The sequence below is a fragment of the Ambystoma mexicanum genome, chromosome 1p, assembly GCF_040938575.1.
Source record: "Ambystoma mexicanum isolate Mex_15411 chromosome 1p, UKY_AmexF1_1, whole genome shotgun sequence".
Taxonomy (NCBI): domain Eukaryota; kingdom Metazoa; phylum Chordata; class Amphibia; order Caudata; family Ambystomatidae; genus Ambystoma; species Ambystoma mexicanum.
In genome coordinates, this window is record NC_090921.1 from 294,493,134 (window position 1) to 294,515,458 (window position 22,325).

General features: G+C 47.5%; 1 protein-coding gene across 1 annotated transcript in view; it reads right to left on the reverse strand.

Moving 5' to 3' along the window:
* STK11 (serine/threonine kinase 11) overlaps window positions 1–22,325 on the reverse strand; it is an 895,845-nt gene that overhangs the window by 500,183 nt on the left and 373,337 nt on the right. The gene's annotated exons all lie outside the window — the stretch shown is intronic.

Here is a 22,325-nt window from a genome sequence, read left to right on the forward strand (position 1 = left end):
CCCGGAAGCAGGCATCATGCCCTCGGGTAAAAGCCCAGCTGCCCCTTATAGGGACTCTTTGGACTCAGTCTGGGCGCCTTTGGCGCCAGGCTCATGTTGGACTTCAGTCCTGGCGCCATAGGCATAGAATTGGTCTCCAGGCTCATAAAGGGAGGTGTTTTGTGCACTTACCTGATGCAGACCATGCTGCACGCTTCAGGCCTCCCTGAGACCTGAAAGGGACTATTTTTTCATAGGGACTATTTTTTCACTCGGGCATGGCCAGGGAAGGATACATACCTAGTTGGGGAAGGATACATACCTGGGACTTCTTTGGAAGGCTATTTAAGCCACGCCCAGACAGCAGCTCATGCTTCGTGTTGTTCTGCTTCCTGCAGCTTAACGCTCACTGTGTCTGCTCCTGGACTACAGCCACGCCCGTCTTGAACCTGGAAGACCTGCAAGGAAGGAAGAGAAGAGAAAGGTGAAAACCAAGGATTATTTCAAGCTTCTTACCTGCATCCGGAATCTTCTCGCCAGCATCCCTGAAGGAAGACTTCAATTTAAGAGCATTGCGTTGCTCGCTGCAGCGCCACGCTTCACTCACCTGTCCTGTCCTCGAGACATCTCCCGGCTCCATCGCGGCTGTCAGCATCGGACGCCACATCTCTGCACCTAGGGGAGAGAGGAAGAAACAAAAGGTGAGCAGAAGGACACACAGAAGGAAAGCCTGATTAACAGCCATAATATTTACCGGCTTTTCTTCCACGTTTCGGGTCGGCGCCGCCCCGTTGGCAGGTACCGTACCCCGGCCCCTATGGGGAAAGGACTAGAGCAATTTCAGAGGAATGATAAGGACATCTAGAGGGATCGCCCTCATTACTACTCACCTCGGCAGGTTAACCCCTCGACGCATCACCTTCATTCTGCACCTGAAATAAAGGACAGATCACAGGTGAGAAAGACAGCATAAAGGGGGCCTCACTTGAACTTTGAACTTTCATACTTACGGCGCATCGCTCAGGAAAGTCAAGTGGATTTTGCCAGCGCCATTCTGAAAACCAGTGAAGTAACTGGACGAACGCGCGCCCCTGCACCAGAAGCAGGATGGAGAGTTCAACCTTCCAAACCATAAGGTGAGCTTAAACCGGGTTTGGAGGAATAGAGAGGAACGGAGGGGGAGAAGGAGGGAGCTAGCACACCATTCTGCACTGTTAATCCCCTTTCTCATCTGCAGAAGGATATTCCTAGGGCCAAGGAAGCACGATTTGGAGGTCCTGTCCAATCGGTGTTCCGGGTCCTGCGCATCACGCTAGAAGAGGCCGCAGTAATCCAGACTAGATCAGCGCCCCCGTGGGAACCAGGTGGGCGTTACAGCGGTGAACGCAGGTGGAATGTGCGGAGGGCTGTGTTTGAATTGTAGAGAGTGTCCGTTTCTTATAGTGTCCAGCACCCATTGATCCGTCGTTATTCGTTCCCATTCGTCGACATATGCTGACACTCTGCCCCCCAGAACGGTGTGTTGTATGTCACTGCTGATCTTTACTTGGCTCGTCTCTCGACGACGACTGATATGATGGTCTTTTCCTGGAAGTCTGGAAGTTCCGGCGTCGGTTTGCCGTTTGGGAAGCACGTCTGTATCCCTGGGAGGGGTAAGCCGATCTGCCAAAGGATCTGTCTCCAGACGCAGAGAATCTTGAGTTACCTGAAGCCCCTCTAAAGGGACGAAAAGACTTGTAGCTTCGGCCACTCTGGAGGGCACCCAATGAACGTGCCGTGTCCGAGTCCTCTTTCATTCCCTTTAGGGCTTTGTCCACCTTCTCACCGAAAAGAAGGTCTCCCTCAAAGGGCATATCTAAATCTTTGTATTGTACCTCTGGCCTGAAGTAGGTACACTTAAGCCATGACTGTCGTCGTAATACGAACCCATTATTGACTTGCTTGAAGCCTGACTCAGCGAGGTCCACCGCAATGTTTATTGCGTAATTTGAGGCTTCCTCACCCTCTCGAACAAGTAACATCGCTGCCTTCCTATGCTCTTCCAGAAGATGATCAAGCAACGGAGCTAGCCTGTGCCACATCTCCCTATCGTATCTGGCTACAATCGCCAGAGAGTTTGCGGCCTTTACTGTGGTTGCTCCCACGGATAGCACTTTTTTGCCAAAGGCATCCTGGCGTCTCGCTTCGTTTTTAGGCGGAGTCGTGCACTTGTGCTGGGCCTTCGCCTTCCTCGCCGCTGCCGCCGACACCACCGAGTCTGGCGTTGGTTGGGAGGATAAACACTTGGGGGTAGACTCTGGAGCCTTAAACTTTTTCTCGAGGCGTCCTTTCACCGCCGGCTCTGAAAAAGGGTGACGCATTGTCTGCAACCCCTCCTTCCACACGTGGTCTAGTATTGGTATTGAGAACACAGACCTCCTTCTCTTACCCATGTGGTCGAACAAAAAAAACAGTCCTTTTTCTGTTCTTCCTGGGACAAACCAAATTCTTTGCATGCCTTCTCCATCATAGAATGGAATGACGCAATGTCGTCCGGAGGGGACGGGTAAGCTGGGCTTCTAGGGGTTTCCAACTCCACCTCTGACTCCCAGTTTGGATCCCTGGAGGGGGATGATGAGATATCCGACGTGGCTCCCCTGACTCCGAATCTGGCAGCTCACCTTCCTCTTGTGCCAGTGCTGAGATTGGCGTGCATAGGTGCGTCGGTGGACGGGACGGGCCCGGCTCATCGACGGGTGACTGTGGCAGGTTTGCCTGAGGTAGTCTCTGGTCCAACGACTGTAGCAAGGACTGAAGCGTGGACAGAATTTCCAATTACAAAACAGATTGAGGATTAAGAAGAGGGGCAGTTATACCGGATCCCCTCCTCGACGACTTGTCAGCCACTCGTAGCCCTGCTGGGCCAGCTATTCTCTCGTTCTCGTCCTCCGAGGACAGCGACACAACCTGTTCTTGCAGTAAAGTATCCGGGGGCATCGGATCAAAAACTTCAGGCCTCCAGGCCTCCTGTAGAACCCCCGTTGACGAGGCCATCGTCGCCACCGTTGTCGGTGGGACGGTGGATGCCACCTGCGTAAGTGGCAGGGTGGAGGCCAATGACTGGACCGCCGTCGACGACGGTGACTTAGCAGGTGGTTTAGGCGGTCCCGCCTTTTCCACACTTGGCCTGCTTTTACTCGACTCTCGACTCGTGGTCGATCTATGATGATCGCCCGAGGAGGATTTCCTTTCCTTTTCATGCTTTTTTGACGATGAGTCTCTAGCTGAGTGACTCCCAGATGACTCTTTTTCCGGCGGTCGAGATTTCTTCGCCGGTGGTTCCGACGAGGTAGCGCGGCGTGATGTTTTCGCCGATTGTGTGGAGCCTCCCTCCAAAGGGGGGTATGCCCCCGCTCCATCATTCAGCCATGCCACCAGTCATCGACTCCGGTCTTTGAGGATTTTTTGAGAAAACGCTTTGCATATGTCGCAGTTATCGGCCGAATGATGAGGGTGGAGGCAATATATACAATCCATATGTCCGTCCCCCTCGTAAACTTTTTTCAAGCCGCACGTCGCGCATGGACGGACCAGCGCTTTTCCTGACATGGAGGACATTTTCTCTAACTCAAACTCCAGGAATACAACCTTGTACAAAATAGTAAGACAACGCGAGGAGATCCCACTACTTTGGAGACGGTTGAAATCTGAAGGGGAGCCGCGGGGGCGGGCCTCTTATACTGGGACGGCCTACGGAGCATGCATAGGCGGTCCTAAAAGGACGTAGATAGGACACAAAAGTGTCGGAAGTTTTCCTATAGGAAAAGGCTATATATGTGTACCGAGGGGTCCCAGTCTGACTGCGGGGAATATTCTAAGCATGTGAATCCATGAAAGATCCAATGCTGGAGAAATCTGGGAAACTACTAGCCTGGCTTTATAAGAGGAGAAACTCCCCAGATACCCATCTGTCACATTCGCAAACCAGACGGCACCACATCACACACGCAGATAGAAATAAACTCGGTCTTCTCTGAGTTTTACCAAGACCTCTACTCCAGCTCCACATCCCCTACGGACATCGAAATAGACAATGTCTTGGACACCACTAAGCTACCCAAACTAGACAGGCAGATGGCAGAAGCCCTGGACGAGCCCATCACCCCTGATGAGGTGCTGGCAACCATTAGATAACTGCCATCCGGGAAATCCCCGGGCACGGATGGCCTCCCAGGAGAGTTCTACAAGACATACGAGGAGACCCTGGCTCCATTAATGGCCCAAGTGTTTAACAAAGCTTACAATAATGGCACCCTCCCAGAAACCATGAGGGAAGCTGTTCTTATTCCCCTACTAAAACCAGGAAAGGATGGTGCGGAGTGCGGCTCGTATAGGCCCCTCTCCATGTTAAACATAGATAACAAGATCCTAATGGCCCTGCTGGCGAAGAGATTGTGCAGAGTAGTCCCCCTACTGATCCACCAGGACCAAACGACTACGTGCCTGGGTGCTCCATCACAGAGAACCTGCACAGGTTGCATCACGTCATATACAGCACTGAAAATAGGCCCCAGAAATACGCAGTGGCGTCCCTAGACGCTACCAAAGCCTTTCATTCAGTACGGTGGAAATGGCCGCACGCCACCATGATAAAAATGGGAATAGGGCCTGCCTTCTTGAAATGGACCCAGCTGGTATACACTAACCCCACCGCCAGGGTACTGACAAGGATGCCCGCTATCCCGCATGTTATATATCATGGCCATTGAACCGGTAGCAGCTTACCTATGGCAGGAATACGGGGATGGGGGTATAGAGATAGAGGGCATGACCCCACCTCATCTCAATGTACGCCGACGACACTTCTATATATCTACACAACCCCAAACACCTACTTCCATATATCCTAGAGACTTTAGACGGATTCTACAGATACACGGGGATCTAGATTAATAAGTACAATCTTGCCTCTACCCTCTCGCTGCACTATGTGGCAACGAATTCGGACCCCTCACCCCCCCCATGGCCCTTCAATGGAAGACTACCTCCTTCAGATACTTGGGAATTACTATACACCGAAACCCCAAAACTGAACACATCCTCCACACGGTTAGAGCCAAGGACGCCCTGGAGAAATCAATGGACTTCCAGGGGGAAACTGCCGCTCTCTGTGGCAGGGAGGGCTGGTCTCAAAATGGTGGTGCTACCCCGGCTTACATAATTTCACCAATGTCCCATTCAACATCCCCCCTCCATTCTTCAGAGAAATAAATAAACTTTGCAGACGGTTCCTTTGGCAAGGAGGCAGACACAGAGTGGCACTGGAGACACTACAGAGACACTACGAAAGGGGAGGCTTGAAAATCCCCAACTTTGAACTATACTACTTGGCAAGCCAACTGACGCATGTAGTGAAGTGGATGGTGGATGAAACCACAACAGACACCCGACTCTTACAACCGGCTCTACCTCGGGACTGCCGACAGGGCAGTTCTTGCTCCATAGAGCAGTGGTGCGGAGAATTGTGGACATATGGCCAGAAGCGACAAACCCGGTAACAGAACATGAGGTTATCGGAACCTTGCTAAACACGGCTGAAGGGGGTTATGAAACCTCACGACTTTATGAGGCACTAATGGAGAGCACGACCAGAAACTAACTCAAATGCAGGGCGAAGTGGGAGCACGAACTGGCTCTAGAATTCGATGACAAGGAATGGGAGAAAATAGCCCACTACCACAAAAAGATCTCCAGAAACGCCCGCTTGCAACTCATACAGTTCTACATCACTAATAGAGCATACCTCACACCAGAAGCCATCTCAAGGTTTGGGGGAGCGAGCACACAAGTACGCCCCAAATGTAATGAACCTAGGGCGGGAATGACCCACATGTTCTGGGGATGTCCAGTGATACGTGATTTTTGGACGCAAGCTGCGGCAAAAGTGGCAGGAGCAGGCATTGACGTGGAGGAGGAAACACCGGCGGCTTGCATCTTGGGCAGATACAAACGAAGCAGGAAAAACAGGCCTTTGAATAAGCTCAAGGACTTAATATACATAACAGCGAAAAGAGGCATAGCCATGGGATGGAAGAGAACGAAAAACCCAAGTGTGGCACTGTGGTGGGGGAGAGAGATCTCCTGAGGTGGGTGACTGCACTACTAGAACAGAGGCTGGACACCAGTGGAGACCGGCACCGGTGGGTAGCGCCAACGGTGCCTTTGCTCCACCCCAACGCGGAAGCAGGCAGCCCAGGATAGAAAGCTGGTACAACAAGACTGATGGACAAAGAGTGGTCTTGTAGGGGGGAGGGGAATCGCAGATGAGCGAATTATGATTGTCGCATTGATAATGTTGTAAGTTTGGTTATATTGTTAAAACTAAAAGACATTTTTTAAAAAATGCTTGTGTGTCTGGTACCGGTGTTCGTTATTGCTTGTCCAGGTGTTCCTGGGTCCTGGGTGCTATGTACTTTGTTAGTTCCTTACCAGCTATGCTATGATTTACTTAATGTTTGCTTTTCCATGAGAGCATGGTCCTAACCAAGAAGGAGTGTGCTCAGTTTAGTAGGGGAGTGTGTCTAGGAGGTCAGGGAAGCAGGAGGCTACTCGTTTTCTCATGATACATGTTTGTGCCTATCCTTACTCCCCCTACCATCCATTTATGCAAGAGCCTCAACCTCGCCCTCAATACGGTTACCTTAACAACCGCTTCACTATACACAACTTCTCCGTAGCCCTCTTCCCACCCGCCCCAGACTCCCATTGGCTGCCTCAAGGTAACCTGTTAACTAGAAACAGGAGCCCGTGCCAACCAAGGTAAGAGGGGTCAACTACATTTGGCTTCCATGGTCAGAAAGGAGCTGCGAGATACTCCGGGGTGCGACATAGGAGCAGGTGGTGAGACCCTGACATCGACACTGAAGCTGATGAGCCTTTCCCGACAGCACAGGGCTAACCAGTGAGATTCTATGGGATGAGAAACCCGTCACGCATGTGAGAGGCTTGAGCATGAGTATTAAATAAAGAAAAAGACGTGTGCGAACGGCACGACAGAAAGAAAAGGAAACAAAGTGTGCGAGTGACACGAAGCATGAAAGGGAAGAAGGAAAAGCGTTGAAAGTTTTAACAAGCGGACAGAAGTAAGAGGGTCTGACCGACCCGAAAAAGGAAGCAAGAGGTAAAGTTTAAAAGTTTAAGCGCCATGGAAAAAAAAGCATCCAAGCGGCAAGGAGGGAAGTAAAAGGTAACAACGCACATGGCATGGAAGGAAAGAGGCATAATTAAAAAGGCAAGAAGATCAGAGTGCAAGTGGCACAGTAAAGACAGAAAGTAAGCTGCAAGAGGCATAAGATGAAGAAAACAAGATAGTGCCAGAGGCATGTGGAGGAAGCAGAATATGTATTAAAAGGCACTGCAGCAGCTAAAGCCAAACAGAGAAAATAAGTTAGAAGGAGAGGGTACTGTGCATCAGAGTGGTTGCGCATAGTATAAGCATAAAAGCTATGTGTTCTCCAAAGTCTCTGGTACAGACCCAGTGTTGGAAAATAGAACTTGTGTTATTGGTTGTGATCCAAGAGGAAGAATTGGGTTTTCATAAAATGAACAGTGAAACGCAGAACCTTTGTGCTTATGAACTAGTTTAACTTTTAAACAGGAAGGGCCTACGCATGGGGAAGGGAACCCTAAAACGCCTAAACAAACTGTGCACTTTAAGAAGCTTGGGGAAGGGAACTAGAGCGAACTAAGAGCTTTGTGAACCAAGTTGTTTTAACATTACAAGAATTTCGTCTGGGAGATTCCAATGGCTTATTGTTTCAGTTGAACAATATAGATACTGGCAACACCAATCCTGACAAAATGTGTACCTGAATCCAGCTTGGATATATTTCTTTGGAACACTATTGTTCTTTTAGAGCAATCCTGCACAACATTTGTTTCCAGAGTGAGGGCAAGCATAGGTGTGACACAGACAGTTTTTGTTTTGGGACTTACAGACATCGACTACCCTTAGAAGCATGATTTAAGGGATATCCCAAGTTAGAAATAGGTCAAGTTAGGCTTTACACCAACCCTAAAGACTTTTAATAAAGGTTTTCAAACTGTTACATCTTGCGTCTGTGTCTCTCTTGATACCATGCCGTCTCAGTGTGAATAAATTCTGGTTTGTATATGGTCAGCTAATTGACATTACTCAGTTCTTTCTTTCTAAAGCCAGGATTCTCTTGAGCGACATACGTTTTCTGCAGGTCATCTCGATGCTGCCAATTAAAATGTCCCTTAGATCCTTAATCTGATGTTAAAATACTTCAGTGCTTTTTAAGGCTTTTAATTCCTGACAACGATGACTGCCTGCAAAATCGGTCCCTCCGACAATGCCGCAGTTTGCTCTGACTGATGTTAATAGTTAATTCTTATTCAACGTTTTGGCCTTTTCTTGAAGCAAGCGTCTGTTATTTTCAGTAGCATCAGTTCACAAATTCTTCTGGCCATCAATTTTGCATTACCTAAAAGTCCTTCTTGTTATTGTTATGTTATGTTATTTTATCTTATACCGCGCCAAAGCCTGTAGGCATCCAGGCGCCGAGAGACAGACCATACGGGCTACCTATGGGAAGAAAAGGGTACTAATGAAAGAGATAGGTCTTCAGCTGTTTCCTAAAGGAGAGAAAATCCTCAGTCTTACGCAGTGTAGCTGGTAACGCATTCCAGGCCTTAGCGCCTTGGATGTGAAATGCTCTGCCTAGCCCATGGGACCGTTTCACACGATGTTGGACTAGCAAGAGATCTTCCGCTGATCTGAGCCTTCTTGAGGGTTCATAAACACTTACCACATCCTTCAAATAAATTGGTGCAGTCCCAAAGACTCATTTATGACAGATGGTGAGAAGCTTAAACCGAATTCGGGCCTTATGGAGTTCAAGGATGTTGGCCTTGCTTGCCCCACATAGGAGAGCATTACAATAATCTACGCGTGGTAGAATAACAGCTCTCACCAGTTTAGTACGGTTTTCGAATGAAACAAGTGGGGCAACCTGTCTGAGCACTTTAAGATGGTAGTTAGTGCTCTTTGATATGGCAGCAACGTGAGCTTCGCAGTCTAAGCTACTCTCCATGAAGGTGCCTAACGTTTTAACCTTCTGTACAACTTTTATATCACTACCATCAATCTTGAAACCTGAATATGCCTGGTCCAGTTTGGTTAGCACCTGACGGGGTCCGAATAGCACAAGCTCAGTCTTCGAGGCATTAAGGCAAAGCCAGTTTGTAGACATCCATTTTTTTATCAGTTGATATACCATATCCACCAGATTTTGGTCTGTGTCATGATTACCTGTGATGTCAAGGATCAATTGGAAATCATCCGCATAATTTCAAAAGAAAATGTGAAAGAAATCCAAATCATTACAAAAGGGGGGGATATAGATATTAAATAATAAAGGGGAAAGACAGGCCCCCTGTGGAACTCCACAGGTTAGCAGTTGAGATTCCGAGGCGCAATCCCCCCAGTATATCTGTGATCGACGACCCTCTAGGAATGATCTTAGCCATTCTATAGCATTTGCAGAGAGGCCCCCAACTGACTGCATTCTCTCAAGAAGTATGTTATGATCATGCAGGTCGAAAGCTGCCGATAAGTCCAACAACATCAGCAGCCCTGACCTGCTTTCTTCCAACTTAGAAAGCATGCGAGTCTGCAAGTCCAGGAGGGCGGTCTCAGTGCCATGATGGCTTCTAAAACCTGACGGTTTAGTATGGAGTATATCAGCCATCAATACATAGTTCTGCAATTGGATGGTTGCAACTTTGTCAATCAGTTTGAGTAGAAACAAAGTATTAGTAATTGGCCTTAGGTTGGCAGCATCAGTGGGGTCCAGTCCAGCTTTTTTTAGTAAAGGTAAGACTGCAACATTTTTTAGTGGCTGTGGGATTTTGCCTGACCGAAACGAGGCATTAGTAAATCTGCATAAGAAATGCGCAAATTGCTCTTTGTGCTCCAAGATGATTTTGGATGGGAGAAGTTCACCTGGGCAGTTAATAAGCCGCATAGATTTCATGATGTTAATCATTTCTACTACAGAGGTTTCCTTAAAGGAAAAGCCATCTGCAGATTCGGTTTTGGTGACAGTATTGGGCATAGAATTTTGTCAATAACCTTAGGTTTAACATCTTGGGGAGACAGTTTCACCTGGTACTTAGAATTTCACTTTAAGGCGGGCTATGTGACATTTATTGGGTGATTGCCGGATTTGTGCCATAGCACATTGGTATTCTTAGGCTTTTGACACAGTGTGCTGCATATTTCTCCATTAATGAAGTGGATTGTCACGGCTCTATGTTAAAGAAAATCAACATTTTACTGCAAGGTCGAAAAACTTGAATGTAAAACAACAATTTTGTTTGTACTTTAAATGCGGGGGGGGGGGGAGATGTTTTCGTACCATATTTATACTTCATACCAAACTAACACTAACATTCACATACTAACTGGAAACAATCATACATGCAACAGCACTAAGCCAACATGGACAATACAAAAGGTTGTGTTAAAGTTCCAACGTACTGGTTTTATTGATTTTATTGTATCTGAAGTTAATTACGGTAAAACCAATTTTCATTGACTTGTCCCAAAATTCTATTGCCAATGGATTTGGATAACTTTTTTTAAAGGAATGTTTCACATTTGCCTCTCCATGCAGGGAATTTTGGTAAAAATTGGTAAAAATGTGTTTAACATTGAAAAGTTAATTTAAAAAAAACGTACTCCCATTCCTTTTGCAAAGGAGAAAAAGGTGTTTCTATGGAACACCCATCTAGTGTAAATCTGTTCAGTCATTTTTTAAAATTTGTGAATGAGAAAGGAGTGCCCCGGTGTCCCTCAAAAAATGATGCCACAGTGCACTGCATCAGTGAGGCTTTTCTGAAATTAAATGCTGTCTCAACGCAAGACATTACTGCAGGCATCCTGCAGAAAGCCGAAAGACGAAAGGACCCAAATCAATATTTGAAAGTGGTTTTTACATTAGGGTAGATGACCACATGTGTAGTGGGAGAGTTACGGTTGTGCTGGACAGCGCCCCCACCCCCTTCTTTCATGGCAAAATGTTTTAGTTTTATCTGGGGGGCTGCAGCAGGATTCCAGCACAAACCCTGCAAGACTCATTCAGGGGAAAAAAATGAGTCGTACATACTAATGAGTGAAAGGAGGTGCAATACGTTTCTGTGGCAATCTCCTATGTAGAAACTAAGGGGGTGCATGGGACAATGGTCAGTGGTCCTTCCATTTTTAGTTGTGTTGGTGCAACAGGGACCATGCGCATTGCTGGTGGGATCTCACAATTTAACAGTGATGGGGATTATGGGCCTCAGACGAAGGCCATGGCCAATAGGACATGGTTTTTTTAGCCTGTGGTCGGTGAAATCTGGTCTATATCCCGTCAAGTAACTAACAAAATTACAAAGGCAAAGGAAAAAAGACAATGTCCCATTTGGTCTTTAATAATTGATGAAACATGGACAGTGGCTGAGGCCATGGGCACTGGCCAAGGCAGAAGACCAAGGCCAGTGAGCCCTGGAGAAGATCGGGCATAAAAAAAACAAAAACTTGCAATTCAGTGAAAAACAAAATTTCAGTTAAGAGAAAATTAAGACGATACAATTCATTGTAACAAAACCCAGGAAGTTTGATGGGTGTGGGAAGTGGCGACCATGTCGACTCAGTTCCCAAGTTAGACCCAGGTAGACCCATGATGTTATTGGTGATCTCACATCTGCATATGGGCTGGGCAAAATGTATATATCAGCAATGTTTGCTTCACCAACCCCAATGCTCAAACCACAAGGCTGGCGCACTATACTGCGCTGATCATCGCCAATACGAGTGAAACCGCTATGCAATTGTCTGCACCCTTGTGAACGGTCTGCCTTAGGCCGAAGAAGCTATAAAGTAGCACTGCTCTGTAAGAAATAATGTTCCGATCTAAAATCTTACATTATGACTAACTTGCATACCCAAAATGCACTGGCGGAACTGTGGCAGGTTGAATTGGTTCAAATGGCTAATTCCATATACATATAAATATACAAACAGACACTATTTAACCCCTTACATTCTAAGGACAAGTTATCTCGTCCTTTTAGGCACTTTAGTTTCTGCGATTGCTGCAGTGAAGCAATCACACCAACTGTAAATCCAACTCTCAGGCTAAGTGAGGAGGTTGTTCATCCTCACAGCCCAGGGGTTGGACTTCCGTTTACATCAGCGTGCGTAATGCGTGCCGACGTGACACTGAATGGAAAGTCACACGCCGCAGCCATTTTCAGCTGCATCGGGGAGGGAGAAGTTCCTCCCTCGATCTCTGGCATCATTATGACGTTTTGATCACGGGAGGAGTCGTTGGAAAGGGGAGACACTCCCCTTTCCAACAACACTTACCTTGAAGCATTGCTAGGCATGGATCACCTAATCCACACCCAGCAACACCACTAGAGCACCAGGGCTGCTTTATTTGAAGAAGGGGGGCAGCTAAGTTTATAGGAAGTCAGCCCCCCCACTCCACCCCAAAGGGATGGGGCAATGCACATTGCTCTTCCTGGGGGCAAATGGGCTGTGTAACCTACCAATCTGGCCCTAGGAAGCAGCAACATTTATTTTTTTATTTTGTTTTTCACAAATGTATGCATTTTACTGGGACGGGGGGGGGGCACACTAGATCACCAGGGATGGGTTTCTGAAAGGGGATGGGGAGGCCCTCTCCCCCCCCGCCCCAAACGGATGGGGCATGTCACCCACACCCAGCAATGCCACTGGATCACCAGGGATGCCTTTTTGAGGGGAGAGTGAGGGCGCTTAAGCATCCCTACCCTCTCCAGACCCCAATCTGTTGCCCTCCCTCGGGGTAGATTGGCAGTATTATCTGCCCTAGGAAGGTGCAGTGTGTGTGTGATTTTCAGTGCTTGTACTCAGAGGGGGGGGGGGGGTGTTGGTTTTGATTGGGTAGGTGCATATATTGTGTGCTGGCAAGGTGGTTGAAAACCCAATTTGAAGTTCTAATAAGTAGAGAAAATTGTGAAGATGAACAGATCCTCAAACTCTGGAAAAACGAATGTGAAAATGATCAAACACACTTGGGTGTATCAAAAGAAACCCTGTGTAGATGGCGCAACCTGCCCCTGTCTCTCTCGGGAAAGCGGTCCCTAATCAAAATTATTATAGTTCCAAAGCTCCTATACAAATTTGCTAGTGTCCCGCTCTGGCTCGGGAAGCACTATTTCACAAACTTGCACGCGGAGTGCACCAGGTTCCTGTGGCACTCTGGCACCGTTCGCAGGAAATGGCAACATATGACTCTGCCCTATGAGGAGGGGGGATTTAACACCCCAGACCCTACCCGATACTGGATTGCCGCACAAGTCCAACATGCAACACACTGGTATAAATATCTAGACCCTCCCCCCCACATCAAACTCGAGATCCTTGCAACTGAGGAGGTGAATGTTATGTCCCTGATCCTCTACCACACGTAACAAACTGATGCCCCGGCTGATCCAGTAGCCACCACGATCATGGCATGGAGATCGATTCTGCAATCCCACCCGAACACCGCGCATACTACCAATTACTGCCCATATGGTCATTCCCAGGCCTTGCCCCCACAGAGGACAAACTCCTCATGCGATACTGGCTGGACCTAGGGTATCGGGCGTTCTCCGACTTGTTCCCTGAGGGGAAATTCAACACCCCGCAGACATGGAGACCAGGACACTCCAAATCAGCACTGGAGTTACTACAATACTTCAGACTTAGAGTGGCAGTGCATGACATGTGGCCCTCACACCCAGATAAAACCCCTGAATCCCCTGAGATCTGCTATATTGCCAACTCTGCAGGAGTTAAGGGCATAACATCTGCCCTGTATAAAATGCCGCATGGAGCAATGAACTGGGGTTGGCAATTACCGATACCATGTGGGCGAAAATGTGCATACACACACGTAAGGTCTCCCTCAACTCTAGATTTAGATGCATACAATATAAGATCCTTAATCGCCTGTATTACACTCCTCACGCGATGGGGAAATTCGCACATAAGCAATCCCATGTGTGCCAGAGATGCAGATCCAATGAAGCTGAGCATACTCACATGTTCTGGTCCTGTGGGGCGCTGGCACGTTCTGGGAAGCTGTGTTTGAGGCCCTCTCAGAAATGGTGGGGTTCCGGATTAGTCCCAACCCCTTGCTGTGCTGTTCGGACTATGGGAGGGAACTGGGGCAAAGCAGGTTGCCAAATTTTTGAATGTTAGGCCATAGTGGCTAAAAGATGCATCTTGCAGTGCTGGAAGCGACGCTCCCCCACTTCATTAGAGATGTGGTTAAAGGCTCTCACCTGGACGCAAGAGTGTGAGGAGGCCTATATCAATACCCTACCTACGAATGCTCGCCCCAAAAATGTGTGGACTGTGTTTTGTAGTTATTTGAACAACAAAGTTGACTTAGAGCTTCTATCCTCGCCCCCATCGCTGGAACGGGCGGAAGCGCAACCCGGACTCTGAGCAGCCCCGCTAGACTTAATTCGCCCTCTGTTAATGTGCCTGTTTACTACTTATGTATTGCTTGTTTTTCTTACATCTTCTAAGTGTGAAATGCCGATTGTCGATTGCTACTGTTCCTTGCCAATAAAGTTAAAAAAAAAAAAAGAACCCTCTATAAAAATCCAATGTTAGTGAAGAGAATAATATGGGCAACTGACAGAAGAAGAGATTATTTAAGGACATTTCCAAATAACGAATCAAGGAACATACTGATAAGACGGAGATTAAATTCATTACATAACAAAACCACCCTCAGGTGGAATAATAAAGAAGTCTCGGACAAGTGTCAATTTTGTATTATACAGAAAGAATCATTGGAATATTCATGTATATTCTACCCAAAATTAAGGGACTAAAATCAATCCACCGCCTGAAAGAACTCTTCAAGAAAGTAGGTCTTGATGCTGGAAAATGGTGGGAGAGTCTCTACGGATCGGAAGATCAAAGTTAATTATGCCACTGTGAACTTAAAAGCCACTTTGAAGAAGCTAAAAGAAATGTAACGTTCAAAGTTGGAACGAAAATGAAAGAGCCTGTAGAATAATGTTTTTAAAGTAGATGTAAAAATAGGAAATTTGATTGTTATGGAATGACAGAATGGTATAATAAGTAATGCGAAAAGTTTGTAATAAACTAACTGCATAATAAAAAAATAAAACATTTAAAATAAGAAAACACTTTTGCGGGGGGGGTGGATGAGACACCACTGAATTAAGTAGGCAAATAGAAGGCTTGGCAGATGAGTTAATTGATTGTAAGGTGGGGTTAAATCTGCCAAAAGCATGCAACTTAGAGCTATGGCATTGCTTTGAACCTTGTGTGCTAGAAAAGTGGGTGAAAACACCCTATGATTTTTATTTTTGCCGGGTTAGAGCCCATTGACGTGAATGGGCGGTTAGGTTTGGCGGGGGTGTCACTTGAGAGTTGCGAGCAACGATATTGTGTTTAGGACGTAGGTGATGTGTGCAGGTGAGCAGAGGTTCCTCAACTTGAGGGTGGGGGGGCTGGCCTCTTGTCTAAATGGAACAGAGCTCGGGCAAGACTGTTTTTGCCAGAGCACAGCTCTGTCTTGCTCCGGCCCAGTTCCTCCTGTGTGCATGGGGAGTATTTCAGTATTGGAGTCCGGAGAAGGCTGCAAACGTAGGCACTTGGGTGCGGACTCCGGCACTCTGTACTTTTTCTCCAGCCTATTCCTCTTTGCCGGGGCTGAGTCCGGGTCTCTCATCAATGCCAGGCCTTCGTCCCAAACGTCATCCAGGAGAGGCACTGCCAGAATGGTCTTCCTCTTGGCCTCACGCTGTTGGTAAAGGAGACCTTCCTTCTTGGTCTATTCTGGCATCAGCGGGAAGAGCTCCGACGATCTGGCTACCATGGCATGGAACAACCCCACTTCTTCTGGGGAAGAAGCCTTCAGCGGTGGAGAAACGCTGCCGTCGTCGCCCGTGTCTGTAGTCGCTGCGTCTGTCCCTGTATCCCTGGGAGGGGGGAGGGCATGTCCGAGGTTGATGCAGCAGTGTAGGGTGCCATCTCCTCTCCTTCGCCGGGGGCTGGCCTAGTGTCACTGGGGCCGGTGGCGTCGTCGGCATCCTCTTCTGGATTTCCGACACCAGAGTGTGGAGGGTCAAAAGGAGATCCAGCGATACGTCCCTCAGAGGTGGTGGGGGAGGGGAGGGGGAGTAGGCTTGCTGGGCCCAGCGCCCTAGTCATCAGCATTTCTGCCGTCCACTTCAGCGTTTCCACCGTCCCCCCTACCCTCCCCGTCCTCCGGGACCGTTAGAACAGACACCAGGTCCTCCTCCTCAGAGGAAGAAATATCTGTGCCCTAGAGAATGGTTGAGACCTCTCTCCCCCCCCCCCACCCTTTTTTGCATCCTGAGGTGTCTGTCTCAGGCTTAGGGATGGCAACCTCTTCTCAGGTGTCTTCTCCACCAGCTTGGCCGAGGCCTCCTGGCTCGGGGCAGGGATACATCTGGGCACCGCCAGGGCCCCCGGACCTGGTCAGCCCTTTTTGCCTTCGAGAGGGCGGCCGCCACCAGCTCCATCGAGGACGACTTTGCCTGGGCCTTGAGGGGCAGGTTGGACACCTTTCCCTGTGCCTTGGTCTTCTCCGACTTCTCCGGCAGCCAATTTTCTCTGTGAGGAGGAGCTGGAGCGATGACTGGAGATGGAAACAGACGGTGAAGATGAGCGCGTTCCCCCCCCTGCCCATCGCAGGACCCGCTTGCGCAGCGATCCCCGACGGAAACGGACTTGCAGTACTTGGCCTTTTCTTGGGCCCCCACGGATGGAGCGGCTTCAAAGGACTTAGAAGCCCGCTCCTCAGACCGGCCAGTCCTGGGTGAGGCATGGCCCTGCTTGCCGCATGGAGTAGAGGCCTTGGCGTTGAGCCACGCCGCCAACCTACTGTGACGATCCTTGACTGTTTGCTTGGAAAAAGCAAGACAGATTTCACAATCCGCTTCCCTGTTGTCCCGATGCAGACAGTAGAAGCACTGGAGGCATTCGTCTTCTACAAACACGTTCTCAATCTACAGCTGGATCAGAGCTTGAAGAGGGAGCCTCCCTCCTCCTGCGACATGGTCCAGCATGCGGTCTAGGCCCAATGGCCTTCTGGAATCTTTGATGAAACTTCAACGATTCTTGCCTTTGAGGGGCATTGAAAAACGCTGACAAATGGATCCCCACTTGCCGGTCAAAGGTGCGAAAGGGCACACTGGCTCAATTAACCAAAAATATAACTTTTTACCAAAACAAAGTGTGAAAGCGTAGAAACGCTCACAGAGCAAAACATAAGGACTCCCAACACTTGAACGTGCTGTAAAAATCATTACGATGGCTGCCAGAGGAGGGGTTTGGGGACAGGGCAGTCATTGGCTGGGTGTAGTATGAGCCAGAGCTCAGTGATTGCGTTAGAGGAGAAAGACAGTTTGTTAGTGAAACAGTTTTTACTGGCGATTCCCGGCCTGACAGGGAACATTCATGAGCATATAAATCCATGCCACACCCCATACTGGAGAAATCAGTTTAGGCCGTCAAAATAAAAATACTGTGACCATGGCTTGGTTTTTGGCTCGTGGTATTGCTGGTTTGCACCCACACTTCCCAAATAAAGAAAATCATCCATAAACACTGGCACATAGCTTGTCACAACTTACCTGAAGAACCCTCCCCAAGATTTGCGTACAAACGAGCCAAGAATATCAGAGAATACTTGGTACATTCTCTTCATCAACCAGATCCAAAACACAAGGGTCTTATGACTTTACGTCCCTTACAAGGCCATCACCCATGTGGCAACTGTCGCCTGCCATTTCACGAAGAAGATGTACCTTTGCAATGGGAGGGCGGGAATGGACCTTAAGAGATCTCACAAACTGTAAAAAGCTACAATGTGGTCTATTGTATCAAATGCCCATGTGGCCTAAGAAACATCGGACAAACCACCCGCTCGGTGAACACAAGAATAATCGGAATACTGATCAAAATCAGATGTAAAAATCTGACAGCACCCCTAGTCGAACACTATTTAGCCACCAACCACACACCAATGACATATTTTGGTGGGTGATAGAAAAAAATCAAGGGAGGAGCGGACATCCAACTAAGCCTCCTACACAAAGAATCCAGGTAGATCCATCGTCTAGACACATACAACCACAACCTGAATGACAGCTTCAAGCCAATAGTCTTTTGAAAAAACGGGGTGCCATCCTCGGCCCCCTTTACAACCACGAGCCGGGAGACCAATTACCGTGACTTATCACAGTGCTCGACATCCACCCATGTTTGAAACAAGTTTCATGTGCCCCATGACCAGTTCCCCAATCAGGACAGGGAATTGAATCCATGGGAATATACAGCTGCATTGGCAGCGCATCACTTACAACCACCACTCGTGGACATGATGCCAACATTTTTTGGCAAAGTAAGAAGGGAGCACCAAGCCCTCACGCAATTGTTCAAGTACCAGTGGCCAGGCACGCAGTGATCATTGAAACTCACAACGGAGCCAAAAAACACAGGCTGTCGTAGGCTCTTCAGGCGCCTCCATAAAGGCTTCTCCATTATGACACGGCGCACGGAACCAGGACCAATATAGATGCACCAGTATGACATGAAGCCTACCAGCACTTTACAAACCATATGCAGATACAAATGGGCACAGTGGATTTGCATGCACCACCAGCTTTTACAATTTGAGCCATCTACTTACCGAGGCACCTCCTCCACATTACCACCACAGGGCCAGGGATGGCTCATACTGTAATAAAAACACCTGGGGTCCCCCAGTGACACGACTTGCACAGCAACACATGCGTGATCACCATGGTAACCCTGCAACAACGCGTTGCTACAAGGCTCTACATCGAAACATTCCCCGTCCAGAAGAGCTGCCCAACACTTTATAACATACAACCATACACCAGCTCCACGTTAGGGGTAGTGAACATATGAGGCACTTGTCACCATCTCTGATCACATAGCTACCAGCACAGACTCAAGCACTATGTTTACGCCCGAACAGTTAGCTGAAGCCACGCAAGCGTGATCACCATGGCAACATGAAAACTAGCATCGGCCATGTCGCGCGCCCTTCCCTCCACTAGTCTGCCGTCGACTAAACGCTGTACGCATCTTGCTGCGCACACGGAGGAACAAACGAGTAAGGTTCTGCTCAGGACAGCATCCACATTGAATTCTATATACCATACGCATGACACTTATACGGCCATTGGGTAAAGTGCCCATTGTCTGAACCAGTGCACAGACCGTGCATCACGCTGGCATGTTCACGATTGCAGGGGCTGACCGCAGGGCAGCCACATTCCTAAATACACATTCATAGTCTACCTAGCACCCACGGATTATATTTGCTGCACTGTATCTGGCAGTGTACATAATGGCTTGAGTCTGCACAAAGATCGACAGTCAGAGCAGTTCTCTAACCATGGCCCCCTGGCCTCTACCTTCTTCCACAGGAGCAGTGACCATGCAGCGCATTGACAGGAACTGTCACCACAGTAATCAAATCGGATTACCCACAGATTCGAATTAAAATTGGGAACAACCACAGGTTATTCCAGACACTAGATGATCATACTCACATAGCCCAGTAAGTTAATAGCTTTCTTAAACACCACTGTTTGTTCACAGGACACCATGTGTGCCTAACCTGTTTCTCTGCACACTACCCAGCAAGACCTGGCTTCTTGCAACCCTAAGGGCATTGCACACCCACCGTTAACCAAACTCTACTGTATCGTCCTCCACTGATGACCAAACCCAGAAATTGGGATTCCAGACCCGGCAGGTAAATAGATGTCTCGGAAAGAGAGAATTAACTATTGATTATTTGTGCCTAGTTTTAACAGGCACTCTCCGAAATACTCCAATCACACTCCACTTTTGTACCTCTCTACAGGGTCGTTGACACGGAGCCCTGATGAAGGCGGCCTCTATACATCTCATGACCGCCGAAACGTGAAGATTACAGGGAACCATTATAAATAATAGGTCCCGTCCTTAGATTTTGCCTGTTACCATCTCCCACGTTGGCAAAGATATCTTTTACCCAATGACCATGGAATATCTTTCCGTCTCTCTTCTCTAAAAAAACGTAATCTGGGGGCAACTAGGAAACCTTCCCTGTCCCGGTATGCATTAAAGGCATTAACACCCAGCATCTGGAACACCAGAACTCAGCCTTGGAATTGTTAGAATTTACAATCATTGTTAATTTTTCGTACACCAAACACTACATTGCTCAATTTTATTAAAAATACTTGTATTTATTATTTATCATGTATCATTGTCAATCCAAACCAAATTGAAAACTATTATTATCAATGAATTATAATCGATGAATGTATAGATTTCTACTTATGTTTTTCTTTTGGCTTTCCTTTAGTGTTGTCACACTCTGAAATAGTTGATACATTTCAGGTTCAGAGAACAAAATAAATATGTCTGGTTGCACTGAGTAAAGGAGCAACATTGATTTAAAGTGTCTCCATTCCCCTTTCTTTTCCCTTTAATGCTTATTTACCAAATGTAATTGATTATTCACTGGTACTGTGGGTGGATATTCTTAGACTTAACGTCCATGGATCTCTAAAATTAAGGAGACTGGACAATATAGAACCAAGACAGACTCAAACCCTAGCTTCTATTGACTAAACTTAGTATTTTCTTTAGCGATGAACGCAGGGGTACACGTATTTGTTGACACATTGCTGGTTTGTGAAACATTACGAAAAATGTGTGATTTCCTAACTAGAAGAGTTGGGGAAATGTAGCAGCACTGCATTGCTTTTCTGAATATTCGAATATTCATGGAAGATATTATCTTACAAGTGCAAACATGTCCAGCATTCAATGTTAAAGGTATTTGTACCGCGTACCGTCACCAACAGAATTGGTCCGCAGGCGCTCTGGCGGATCTGTAAATGAAGTGGAATGGGTTAGTGAGGTGAAGAGGGAGTAGGCTAGTGAGGAGTGGTGTTCTGTTGGCAGCTTCAACTTGGTATACAACAGATGCTGAGCTTTGGTGCGGGTATTGGATCGTGTCAGTCCGCGTGTGCTGTTGCTCCGGCTTATGTGTTGCAGTGTTGTGAAGTGCGTGCGGCTTGTTGTGCGAGAGATGGTTGTGTGAGTTTTTTGAGTGAGAGGAGTATGCAGAGTTTGAGCTTATATTGGTTAGTGGGTTACCTGACCTTTAGCATGCTAACATTCACAGTTTTGTCTAAGTGTGGCACCTGTTGACCCTCACAATTCTAAATGGATGCGGCGCAGGCCAATGTTTAGGATTCCATCTAGGTGTTGACATGCCAACATTCACAGTACCATCCAGATGCAACACATGCCAATATCCACAATTCTAAGTGTGGCATATGCTAACATTCAAGTTTCACCTAGGTGCAGGCATGCTAACATTCAAAGTCCCATCTGTGAACAATGACAAACTATTGGAATTATGGGTACATAGTTGCTGCCTGACCTGCAGAAATGACCCCTTCCTGAATTTGGAATTTTATCTACTTTTCAGAAATGTATGCCTTTGTGTTCACATAGTTGTCCTACTCTCCTCTTCCATTCCGTCCAATAAGTTTCTATTTAAAAAAAAAAAGAAAAGAAAAGAAAAATAAATAACTAAATCACCTACCTCCCACAAAACTGAAGGTACACTTATGAAAAATATATTTTTTTCTTTCCACTCAACCATCCCCTTTGCTTCTGCCTTTGCTCCCCCTGCCCCCTTCAGATCTGTTCTCTTGGCACCGTGCACCTGGCCACACACTGTCCTCCGGGCCCAGGTACCTGCTCACCCTACCACCCTCCCGCGCTGTCTCCGGGCCACCCCTTGCACTGGGGTCTGTATCTGGACCCAGACTCCCACACCCCTTTTTCTTCATGCACGTATCAGACCTACCCTATCTGCTGCGTTAAACCCAGCACTTGCCAATTGCTTGCTGCACTACCACTGTTTGTTGCCTTTATTATTTTTTATTATTCATCTTTCTCCTTTGCTCCGCACTTTCCACCTCTCCCCCCTTCCATGCACTTTTGCCCTCCCTGTCTCCCATGCACTTGCGTGTTCTCAATGTCACTGGGCCTAGTAGGATCGTTCTTTTGTTCTCCCCCTGTTCCCCTCCGTTGCCTTGTCGCACTCTGAAACACTTGTGTACAGGCACAATAGAAATAAAATATCAATAACCTGTTCTTGAAAGCTTGGAAAATGGTGAATACAGAATGGCAAACTTTTTGTTCCTAGTTTTTA